This window comes from Mus pahari, chromosome 13 (assembly GCF_900095145.1).
Source record: "Mus pahari chromosome 13, PAHARI_EIJ_v1.1, whole genome shotgun sequence".
NCBI lineage: Eukaryota > Metazoa > Chordata > Mammalia > Rodentia > Muridae > Mus > Mus pahari.
In genome coordinates, this window is record NC_034602.1 from 80,356,854 (window position 1) to 80,370,112 (window position 13,259).

Genomic DNA, 13,259 nt, shown 5'->3' on the forward strand with positions numbered 1-13,259 from the left:
TCTATTATTTCACTTTCCCACAGTCAGTTGATGGGAGTTCACACTCTTATCCGTGTGACCTACAGTCTTCACACTTCTGGCCATTGTAACGGTAACATTGTAACCACAATGGCAGTGTGGCTTCATTCCATATGTAGTTCTATGAAGGAAGTTGAGCATCCGTGTACTGCGCCTGGTTATCTATGTACTTACTTAGTGAAGGGTCTAGTTAAAGCTTTTTCCTACTTTAGTTGGCTTATCTGTCCTCTTGCTCTACCTTTCTAAAGCCTTGGAATGTACCCGAGGTGCAAGCAGTGCTTCCGAGGAATGGCTTGTAAATGCATTTGCCCAGTCTGTGCCTCACGCCTTCGCTTCATTTTCTCCATAGCATATTCCAAAGACAGACGTTTTCAGTGCCAGTGCTACATGTTTACCTCTAAGTGCCCCTTTCACGGTCTCTAACAAGCTCTACTGTGTCATGTTGTCATTGATGTCTTTCCCAAGGACTACATGCCCCCTTTCATCCCCTGTTTAGGGGTTCAGGACCTCTGCACCTCACTACAGTCTCATCACTCAGCTGGAAATGAAATCTGTTCAGAATTCAACATTAAATGTACTCAGAGAAATGCTAGATTTTAGGCTCAGGAGTCTGTGGGCATCTAGTCACACGTAGTGTGTGTGTGTGTGTGTGTGTGTGTGTGTGTGTGTGTGTGTGTGTGTGTGTGTAAATATATGCACTTGATATATTTACTATTTCCAATTTCCAATAATATTTTAATCATATCATGTGTCATCTCCCTCCAGCTGGTACAAAAGGTTATGGGTTCAAACCGCATTGAGGTTGCCTCCTGATTAAGTCAATTATATTTTTAACCCACATGTTTTCCTGTGATTTTATTTTTCCAAGCAACATCAATTACAGTCCAGAAATGTGATAATAATGTTGTTTGCATCTACTTAAAGGAAGAAAGATGCCAGGGGAATAGAGAGATGGTACCCTACCAGCAAAGCTTCAATAAGATGGGAGTGGGGGGAGATGCAGAGGGTGCAGGAGGAGTGCTGATATTTCCAAATAAGGGAAAGGGGGAGCCTGAAGACAGGGGAAATATTTTTCAACCCTGACCTCACAGTAAAATCACCAGGAGCCTTCCTGAGCCTAGAAGCTCCACCAAGACCAATTAGCACAGCCCAGCTTTTCGAAACCTCTGCAGCTACTGTTAATGCTTTGCATTAGGAACCTTAAGAGGCCTGGAGTGGGAGGTTCAGCATCCAAGGCTTTGCTCTCTGACATCTCTGGCTCAATGACTGACACAAGGCCCCCGTGTCTTCCCCACAACAAAATGTCTACTTGAACTTTTAAAGAACTTGATAAGTGAAAAGCAAAGCTGTTTTTTTGTTGTTAATTTTGTCCCTCAGAAATAAAAATAGGCTGTGTTATTTATCCCACCTTTTAAGAACAAATTTCAGAGAAGAGTGTTTTTGAATTAAAACAGCTTTCCTGTCCTGCTTTTTCTCGCCCTTTACACACACACACACACACACACACACACACACATACACACACACACGTATATAACATATAGAAAATTTATTTATGTGAGTTAAATTAAATTTATATATAAATTTCAATTTATATATAAATTAAAACACACACTTGTAGATTTTACCCAACTGAAAGTTGGAAAAAGAAGAAGGATGACTCAATTAAACAATTTTGGTAGGCTTATTACATTGATTTAGAGGGGGCAGGGAGTACATGCGACAGTGGGTATATGGTAGTCAGAGGACAACATTATGGAGTCTATTCATCCACCTTGTGGATCTCAGTGATCAAACACACGTTCTCATGCTTGGGAGCCAATGCCGTGGCTCACAGAGCCAACGCAATTCAATCATGACACATACCTGAATATGTTGTTGGGGCTGCCAAGTCTTCATGGGCAATAGTAAAATAAGGTAATACTTAACACGTAAATAACTGCCTGTGGAATATGTTTTTCTCTCCTTCATTTCAGTGAAATCAATGGATGCTTTTTTTTTTCATTTATTTATTTATTTGTTTATTTATTTATCTATTTATTTATTCACTTTACATTCCAATTGCAGCCCCCTCCCTTTCCCCATTCCCTCACAAATCCCTTCCCCACATTGGCCCTTTCCTTTCTCTTCAGAGAAGGGGAAGGTCCCCACCGTTACCAACATGCTCTGGGACCTCAAGTCACTGCAGGATTAAGCACATCCTCTCCCATGGAGGCCTGACCAGGCGGTCCAGCTAGGGGAAGGAGATCCAATGGGAGGCAGCAGAGTCAGAGACAGCCCCTGCTCCAATTGCTAGGGAACCCACATGAAGATCAAGCTGCACATCTGCTACTAATGTCTCCGGGCCTAGGTCCAGACCGTGCATGCTCTTTGGTTGGTGGTTAAGTCTCTGTGAGCCCCCATGGGCCCAGGTTAGTTGACGCTGTAGGTCTTCTGTGGTGTCCTTGACCCATTCTGCTCCAGCTCAGTCCTTTCCCCTTCCCTTCTACATGACTCCCTGAGCTCTGCCAAATGTTGGCTGTAGGTCTCTGCATCTGTTTCCATTCACTGCGGAATGAAGCCTCTCAGGAGACAGTTATGCTAGGCTTCTGTCTGCAAGCATAGCAGAGTCTCATTAATAGTGTCACGTATTAGCTTTCGACCATGGGTTGGGTCTTAAGTTGAACCAGTCATTGGCTGGCCATTCACTCAAGCTCTGCTCCATCTTTTTACCTGCACATCTTGTAGGCAGGACAAATTTTGTTGAAGATTTTGTGGATGAGTTGATGACCCTCTCCCTCCACTGGAAGCCCCTCCTAGCTACAGGAGGTGTCTACTTCAATCTCCATATTTCCCACTGCTAGGAGTCTCAGCAAGGGACACCCCCACAGAGTCCCAGGACCTTTCCCCATTGTAGGTCTCCATCTAGTCCCAGATATGCAACCACCACCACCCCGCACTGTACTACAGAGCTTTAGTAATAAAAAACTACATTGGACTTACATAAAAACAGACAGGTTGATCAATGGAATAGAATCAAAACCCCAGAAATAAACCCACACACCTGTGGACACTTGAGTTTTGACAAAGAAGCTAAAATTACATAATGAAAAAAGAAAGCATCTTCAGAGAATGGTGCTGGTCTAACTGCATGTCTGTATGTAGAAGAATGCAAATAGTTCCATAGTTGTCACCCTGCACAAACTTAAGTCAAGTGGATTAAAAAAAAAAAAAAAGACCTCAACATAAAATGGGATACACTAAATCTGATAGCAAAATTGGGGAACTTTCTTGAACATGTCGGCACAAGAGACAAATTCCTGAGCAGAACACCAACAGCTCAGGCACTAAGATCAACAATTAATAAATAGGACCTCAGGAAACTGAAAAGCTTCTGCGAGGCTAAGGACACTGTCAATAGGACAAACTGGCAGCCTACAGACTAGGAAAAGATCTTTACCAACCCTACATCTGACAGAGGAATAATATCCAAAATATATAAAGAACTCAAGAAATTAGACACCAGCAAACCAAATGACCCAATTTAAAAACAAAACAGGGCATAGAGCTAAAGAGAGAATTCTCAACAGAGGAATCTCTAATGGCTGAGAAGCACTTAAAGAAATGTTCAAGGTCCTTAGTCATCACAGAAATGCAAATCAAAACAACTCTGAGGTTCCATCTTACACTTATCAGAATGGCTAAGATCAAAAACTCAAGGGACAGCACCATCTCCTTAGAGGGATTTTCCCTGGCCACCCAACTTAAAATTGCTTCCTTCCAGCAGGCCACTCTATTGTTTTTGCAAGGTATCATCACCACGTAGAATTGTCTTCACTTTTATACTTGTTTCATAATTATTTATTGTCTTTTTTTCTCTAGATTTCAAGTCATATGAGAACTCACTTATGCTTGGTACATAGCCCCGATAATAATTATCTACTAAATTACTATTAATAAACTATAAGCTTTAAGCCAAACCGGAAATTGCATATTTTAGAAGTTTAGATTCCTGTCCCATTCTCAGCTAATCTGTCACATTGTGACGGTTTCCTTTCAGGTGTGTCTTCCCCTGAGACAACAGGGGCCCTGGAAACAGATAATTAGCTTCAACCCCATTTACAACTACTCCCTAGCATAGAAACTAAGACAAAATAAAGTGTGTCAATGCTTAGAAGTCATGTTTGTTGAAAGAATAAAAAACGTTGTGTCTGCCTAGGTGGGTAGATGGATGGGTCGATGGATGGATGTACTGATGGAGAAATGAGTCAAAGTCAGAAAAGACCTTTCAAGAATATGGGAGTTAGTTTGGTCACAAACTCTGAACTCCACTCTTTTCCTATCCTTCGACATTATATGGGAGAGAAGAGAGAATAAAAGTCAAAATTATCAAATGGATGCATGTGTTACTATGAGCACATCTCACTCAAGGACCGGACACAACTCACACTACCACACGTTGTGCTGGAGAGTTTCGGTTTTAATCTCCAGATCAGCTAGATATCCACCCATCTGCCTTTCACCTGTACCAAAGAAACTGACCTGTATCAACTGCATCAGGGGTCTCAAGGAACCGGAGCGGGCCACTCTGGGTCACTTACATCGGCATTTCTCCTCCCACACCAGCGAAATGTTTTCTGCATGCTCTCTTAAGAGGAGACGTCAGCCTTTGCCAAGGCTCCCCTTGGGTCACCCAGTGGGCCCTCAGCTTAGTACTCGCTGCCAAGCAAAGGTTTTAGCAGGGCTCTGCCTATTTTAAAGCATCCACAGCAGTAAATCTAAGCATCTCAGAACAAATGAACACCTTTAAGTTAACATATCTGAATGTTTTAATTACAGTTGCATCTTTATCCTCACCAGAAGCAAACTGGGGCCTCTTCTTTCCTTCCTTCCTTCCTTCCTTCCTTCCTTCCTTCATACATACATTTCGGCTTTATTCCTTAGTTTGATGCTTCCCAAACTTTTTCAAAGCAAGCCCACTTGGAAAATGATACTATTTGTGATACACAGTTCAGCTAATAAGTGATGATTCCTGGCAGTACAAACAGCCAATCTGGGGACTTCAACCCGTGTCATTTGTAGCCCCAGCAGCTGTGGGGACTGGTGCCTTGGGCTAATGCATGGATTACATGACAGGACAAAGACACCAAAGACACCAGAATTGGCCATGGTTGCTATGCCCAATGACACTGGGTATGAACAGCACAGTTGAAATGGTGGCATCTTTGCCTCTAGCAATCAGTTGTCCCTGTGACCCCCACTGCCGTCCATCTCAGTGGGTTGCAGCTGGTTTGTTGACAAGTTCACGAGGGATGTAGTCTACTGTTTCCCAGTGACAGGCTCCAAGGCTGTCCTTTGGGTTCTCTAAGAAATTGTAACAACTCTTGACTTAAGGGTCTACATGTATTCATAGTGTTCAAAACAACACAGCAATGTGTACAAGCAGGCATTGCTCTCCCTCTCCCTGCACACTCCATGGCCCTTTGCAGCTTTTAGATAATCGCTCTTAATCGCTATGTATCCCAAGCCAGAAGAGATGGCCCAATAGTAAAGAGCACTGGCTACCCTCCCTAAGGACCTTGGTTCAATTCCAGCACCCTCATGGTAGCTCACAATCATCTATAACTTCAGTTCCCATGCATGTGATGCCCTCTTCTACCATCCTAAGCATCAATCACACACATGGGGCACAGCTGTACACACAGGTAAAACTCCCATACATAGACTATAGAATGTGTGCACAGGTGTATACTTAGTTAAAACTCCCATACATAGACTATAAAATGTTTAATTTTTGAAAAGACTATGTATCCCTATAGCATTTCCTTTTATAAAATATGGGAAAATCAATGCTTTATTATAAATAATTACATAATTATTACATAATTGCATAATTACATAATTATATAAATTTATGGCTACAAAGCAGTGGCTTGATTCATTAGTATAATATAGAATAATTAGATTAAGCTACTTAATATATCCAGCAACTCAAGTACTTAAATCCTCAACATTTTATGGTACACTTCAAACTATACTCCTAACAATTATCAAATTTACAATATTGTTATTAACAATTTACCATGGCATACAGTAAGTCTCAGGAAAAAAATTACAACTGATTTCAGATTTTGAAAAACTCCTAGTTCTAGGATGACTGGATTAGAAATGAATATTTTTTTATCATTCCTAGTTTTTAAACAACAACAACTATATCTAGGTGTGTGTGTGTTATTTTGCCCCTTGGATTTTTACACTTAAATACACAAAATATCCACCTGGGCACTCAGAGTTTTCCAGCAGCAAATATCTCTATGCTGGGCTTCACCGTGATTTATTCTAGCCAGTGTTTATTGATATCTATTTGGTTTATTTTCAATTTATGTATTATAAACAGCAACATACACACCATTTTTTTAATGTATGTTTTCAGAAGAAACTCTCAGAATCAGCATTATGACGCCAGAGGCTGATTCATTCACGGTTTTGCTACGTCTTACTAAATGACCCTCCAAGAGGCTGACCATTCTGCATCTCGTCAGAAATGTCTGGTGGTTCCTATTTCTCTCCCAGCTTTGCCAGCAGAGCGTGTGGTCCAGCCTTTGGGTTTTTGCCAATCTGATGTACTTTAGTGTCATTTTAAATCTCATTTGTCTTTTGTAGAAGGTTCATCTTCTTTTCATTTGCTAGGGGCCGCCTGTATTTCTTGGTAATAAATCCGCATTCTGCTGGAATTACCTAGCTTTTTCTAAGGCTAAACGCTGTGCTGTTTAAAAACCATCTCTCCTGGGAGTCACGGTGTTTCTCCGTGTGCTTATTTCTTACTTATCTGGAGATCTCATGTAGCCCAGGCTGCCTCTGCAGCTGACAGGGAACTTTAACCTTTGCTCTCCCTGCCTCTACTCCCTGGTGGTAGGACCATAAACGTGTACCACCACACCCAGCTTATGGGTGCTAGGGACCATGCCAGGGCCTGACCTGTGCACTTACTTTAATAATAGTATTTGAAATACAAGAACGAAGATGGTGGGTTTTGCATCAAGTGTCTACTTTTAGAGATGGGGGGGGGAAGCGATGGGGGTCATGGGCTATCTTTACCTCCAGCTTCGGCCCTCGAATCTTAGACTATGCCATATTTTGCTGTCCAGTGCTCTAGGTAGGGATAAGTAATAGTATCTGTTGATACACCAGTTTCTGAAGCTGTAACTGCTTCTAAGGCCTGTGGATCCTGTGTTTTAAATTCCTCCTCTGCATTCTCCTTTCCTCCCCTTCCTTGTGCTTCTTCTTTTGTTATTGGTGAGATCGAGCGTCAATCATTTTAAATGGCAATCACGCGTGAATGTGAATTCCATCTAACAACCGCAGCGTTTCCTTCTTGTCCTAAAGCTCACTTTTCTCCCAGCAAAGTTCAAACACTCGTGTAAACCTGGGCGTGTGGATCCCTCCCTGCTACACTGGGTTTCACTTTGATTTTTTTTTTTCCCCCTTAAATCAGTATTAGGGGAATTCAGTATAGAAGAGAGGGCTCTGGGAGTTCTTCTAGCCAACTGTAGCCAAGCAAACAGGCAAACCCTATCTGTGTTCCAACCAAGCAATGAGTACCACGAAGAGATTTAACCAACAGACTCAGCACGAGGGCATCCAACCACATCCGGTGCTGGACACTTTCAGGAGGCTCTGGGTCGGGGCTTCTTTCCATTCATACTCACTTTTGCCCTTGAAATTATTATGCAAACTCAGGAATTTGTTAGTGTCTTTTTAGTAAGTTTCTTACAGTTTTCCTCTTACCCAGCTAGCCCCCAAATGATTTGGACCATAGATTTATTTAACGTGTTTTAAAGGCACAGTACCTGAGTGGTATTATTCCATTTTAATCCCCTAAACTAATCTGGATGCCTCCCAGACAAAACCCCCAAGATACTGTCATTTTAAGACTCTCTCTGCTCCAGGAGTTTTTCTAATTGTGTCTCTCAGACTCTCTCCCCGTGGCTAATCCCCGCTTCCTCCCTCTCCTGCCCCTTCCCCTGCCTGGGAGGAAGTCCTGCCCTATTCTCTCCCCTGTTCAGTCACTGGCTGATTAGCTTTTATTGACAACTCAGAGAATAAGTGGGGAGCAATGGTTATAGAGTATCGAGGCAGGGATACTTAGAATAAGGATTGCCACCAGACTTGAGGGCACAGAAATCAGCATTTGAATTACACAGTGCACGATAGCATTATGCCCACAGAATATAAGTTATAAAATATGTAAACAAGTCAAACATTTACTTACAACAAATCAGGAAGACATTCATTTTAAAATAAGATAAATGTCACACTACCTATTTAAAAAATGAAAGTACTCGTGTGATGTATGTACTATTTGATTTCATATTAATTAAACTGTGGTTGCATATTTGATACTTCAGGACACAGAATCTTCAGTGTTTCTCAGAGTTGCCATGTTGATCTAATTAATTGTTCATGCTAATTACACTGCTTCTCATGAATACACAAGACAAAATGACACGGACATGTTTAGAGCCCTTTTAGAAGTTGTTGGAAATTCTGTCTGATTTCCAAGCCAAAATTCGGTTTATGTTTATATATGTTTTATGGATTGGAGAGAAGGCTCAGCAGTTGAGAGCTCTTAGGCTTTTGTAGAGGACCTGTGTTCGGGTCCCAGCCCCAATGACACGAGGCTCACAGTGACCTATAAATCCAGTTCCGAAGGCTCTGATGCTCTCTTCTGACCTCTGTGAGCATGACATCCAGACACACATGCATACAGATAATTAAAACTAAAATTAAATATTTAAAATATTTATTCTTTGACAATTCCATAAAGGTATATATTATATCTTGATCATACACACTCCCCATTCCTTCCTTCCTCTCCACCCAATGTCCCCTCTTCCACTTTCATAGTCACTTTACTTTTATAATGCAGTAAATCCAATTACTGCTGTCCACGTGCACACACTGGAGCATGAGCAACCTACCAGAAACCACACCCTGTAGGACATTCGCTGTCTCTTTCTCAGAAGCCATCAACTGCCAATTACTCCTCAGCTGGGGCGGGACCTTATGCACCCATCCCTAAACCAGGCCAAATTTTATTTGATAACTTTAAAAAATGAATCACAGCCAATTCTATTCAAATTCTCAATTTTATTCAAATTCTACAAAACTTATACCAAACAAGCAGCTTCTAAAAATGTATGGTCCCCTTTATGTAACAGCTATTGTGTATTTGTTTCAATCCTTTTTCTTCTTTTTTAAATATTTTTTTAGTAGAAGCCAGAATCTTGGGTTGCCCAGTTAGAAACCTCTAACTTACTGTTCTGATTAAGTTACTTATCAATATTTATGGCCAACATTTAACTCCCATGAGGAAGACTGCTTTGTCTTCCCTGTCTACTCTACCACGTGACCCAGTTTAGGATCAATCTTTGTGTCCAGCCTTGCATTTCTTATCAAACTCACAGTTCATCTTTCATATTTTTCTGGGCCCATATTCAGCTTATTTGCTACCATATTAATGCAGATAGACTAGGGGATCAAAAATCTCGAGTATAAAGAGATGGACATTTTCAATGAAGTCCCCCAAGACAAACCACCAAAAACTACGTCATTCATAATCACCAATTCGCAGCACCTTGGCTTTTCCTGAGCCCCAGCAAAATCAAGGTTACCATATACTCACTCAAGAAATTCTGTAACTGGGTCTCTACACATGTGAGACTCCTGCTGGGTAACTTTTATTAGCTTTTTCAGCATCCACTCTGACCCCAGACATCTTTGTTATGACAGCAGAGGTCAAATAGAAAATATCCGGACACAAGGTCTGAGTTGCATTAAGATACTGTGACTGGTAAAGAAGAGATCAACAATATTATCTTGGCCTTTGGAATGGTCAAAAGAACTCAGGACCAGCCGGCATATTCACTGCTGGAGAAACTGGAGAGGAGAACTCACAGAATTACCTTCCAGGCTCTCATAAGCTATGTAACATCTTCCATGGCTGCATCCCGTTCTGCATGAAATTTTCAGAGTTCATTTCTTTCTGAATGAACTTAAAGCAGTCCTATCTGTTGCTGGAACCAAACGTCTAAAAAAAGTAAAGATATTCTGCTCCTTCTACTCACATTGGAATTTAGAACATTGATAGAACACAGTTAGATATTTCTGCCTAAACCCATACTTGTCTGCCAGTTAGGCAAACAGCTTCCGACTGTCCTCAGTTGGCTGCATCTGCCTTCTGGTTTCTGGGTCTTCAACAGTCTTCAAAGTCGATTCTGTGTCTGCCTGAGGCTGTTTCAGTTGCATGACAGCCATTTTTTTTTCCCTCAAGAAGCGTGAGGATGTCATTGGAATGAAGGGTTTTGTACATCCACAGCAAAGTCTATGATGCTGGTATCACAAAGAAGATCTGATTTCTCTCGTAATAACTACTCTTCATTATATATCTCCTTCACAGAGAGGCACTCAAGGAGTGGAAAGACCAGAAGAAGCCAATCCAGAAAGTAAGAGGTGAGAATAGTCAAGTCGTGCTCCACCATCTTGCAGGAGGGTGGGGTGGTTAATGACTTCTTTAATGAAACTCAAGCCAACAATTCAAACCACAAGTTTTTAGATCAAATAATCTAACAAAATACAACCTACAGATGTACTGATTTCCTAGTTACGTGGTAAGAACTGATGCTGGGGAAATTGCAATGTTTCAATTTTGTAGTTAAACCATTATCTTTCTATAAGAGCAGGAAACTTTATGTGTTTAGTAAAGACACTGATGTTCACAATATACAGTAATCTGGAATCTGAGCTAAGGTTCTTTCAGGTCAAGGTTATTGGTGTCACATGGTGTGATGGCACACACAGTGAGAAGTGATCATGTTGTGTGCTCTAAACAAAGGCTGTAGTAAAGTCCCAGGGTGCAACACACGCAAGTGCCAGCAGAAGCCACTTGAATTCAATATGCCTTTATTTTTTTAATTAATCACTGATTATTGTGCAATCAAGCTTCTACCAACATTTTTTTTTTTTTTTTTTTTTTTGCAAACCCAACATGTAGCAGGTTAGGACCCACAGTCTGAAGCTCTGTTCTAGAATATTTGCCTAAGAACAGCAGCAAGTAACAAGCAGTCACACTCCCTTAGTTAAAGCAAGACATCCCCCCAGAACATGACAAATCAAGTGATGAAGGACACGCCCTAAGAATGACTTCATGGCACAAGCAGCATAGTTACAAACAAACAATTGTTTATTTTCAGGTTAATGGAACCACTTTGAAGCCAGCCATGTCAAACATTCTTCTGCATTCAACTCTGGCCAGATATACCAGAGCCAAGTCTAGCAGGTCCTGAAGAGAGCTTCCATGACAGTGGGTATGGCAGTCAGGAACCCAAGATGCAAGGAGAACCTCTGAGTGACGGACTATCTAAACAAGATTGTGACAAGCCTTTCCAAAGACAGTACACTATCTGGATCCTAAGAAAACAGGACACCCCAAGACCTACAATGAGATAGTCATGAGAAAGCTTATACCCGAGGACAAACTCAAGAGATCACAAGACGTTGATACCACTTGAAAAGCACGTGAACCTTCTCTTTTTCCCTCTGATCAAAGCTGGCATCTAACGATAATGCATAGTTGTCCGCATTTCCTGTGGTGAGTCTTAAAAGCAATTCATACAGTTCTATTTCTTACCACATCCTGGGAAGTCAGCTGTGTCAAGATGAAGTTGAATATCTCCTTCGCAAACATCAGCTGTCAGAAACTCAATGCAGTGGACGGTGAACGCAAACCCCATCCTTTCTATGAGAAATGCATAGCCAACGAAGGAACTGCTGCTGCTCTGGGTGAAGAGTGGAAGGGACAATAATCCAAATCGGTGGTAGAAACAACATCAACGTTTTCCCCTGGAGCAAGGTGTTCTGAGCCACAACAGAGTATGCCAGATGTTGAGTAAGGGGCATTCTTGATATAGACCGAAGAGAACTGGGGAGAGGAAGAACAAGTCAGAGAGGGCTTGTGATGGATGCCAGTCTGAGTGTTCTCAACTTGGTTATTGTAGAAAAAGAAGGAGGAGGTGGAGGAGGAGGAAGAAAAGGATGAGGGAGAGGAGGAGGAGAGGAAGAGGGAGGAGGAGGAAGAAAGAAAAGGATATTCCTAGACTGGCAGATGCCTCAGGAGTTTGGACCCAAAGGAACTAGCAGAATCTGAAAGCATTTCAATCTCTCTGAAGAAGATGACGTCTGCCAATATATTGTCAGAAAGCCCAGGACCAAAGCACTGAAACTTCAACTTCAGTCCTGTTACTCCATGTGTCCTGCCACACAAACATGACCTAGTGCTCTAAAGAAACAACATGCTAAGGAAAACAAGGAGAAGGCTGCAGAATATGCTAAATATTTGGTCGGCTAAATATTTGGTCAAGAAAATGAAGGAACCTAAAAAAAAAAAATGCCAGGAACAGATTGCCAAGAGACTGCAGCTGTCCTCCCTGGGAGTCCTCCCTGGGAGTCCTCCCTGGGAGTCCTCCCTGGGATCTTCTACCTCTGAGTCGAGCCAAACATGAGTCTTTCAGAGTCACAAAGAAATGATCAGACCTTGAAAATAAAATCACACAAACTTGGTGCAGTTTACTTTTTTAAACAAGAATTTTAGCAATCCAAATAAGAAGGCATGAAGATTATTAGAAAAATGTTTTCAACCATTACAATTTTGAAACTTCTGAGAATTCCTGGGAATGGAAATACTGACTCAAATCTGAATCTTACGGAGTCACACTCCGGGAGTTTGAAAACACTGAAAAAGTTGCTTGTTTTCCCCCTCTGCTGTATGTTGTAATCCTAAAATATATCATTGTTGTTGAATTAATGTTCTTTGTTGTTTCATTATTTTTTTAAGTCACAGTGATATTTCTGTGGATGATTCCAGAGCTCATGGGACTTGTGTAGGAGAATGCACTGCAGGGAACCAACAACACAGAATGGACTTTCTTAATTTGCATTTCTTCAAGGTCTTCTCAGCTGACTCTCCGGGTACATGTAACTGTAATTCTGATAGTCTTCTCCAGTGTAAAGAAAAATCAAAAACCTAAGAATTTAAACCTTTATTACTTTGAACCTCTATCACAGGGAAAATATAGATTTTTTTTTTTTAGCCAGACACAATGGTAATAATGCATCTTCTGTAAGTAGGATTATTCAGCTAGATTCATTTTCTATCTGGTCCTCACTTGTCACACCTCCCCTCTCCCTCTCCCTCTCCCTCTCCC

The 13,259-nt window shown here is 41.4% G+C and overlaps 1 pseudogene; it reads right to left on the reverse strand.

Moving 5' to 3' along the window:
* Nucleotides 1-9,266: 9,266 nt before the first annotated feature.
* LOC110331023 lies at nucleotides 9,267-10,538 on the reverse strand (annotated as a pseudogene).
* Nucleotides 10,539-13,259: the final 2,721 nt, after the last annotated feature.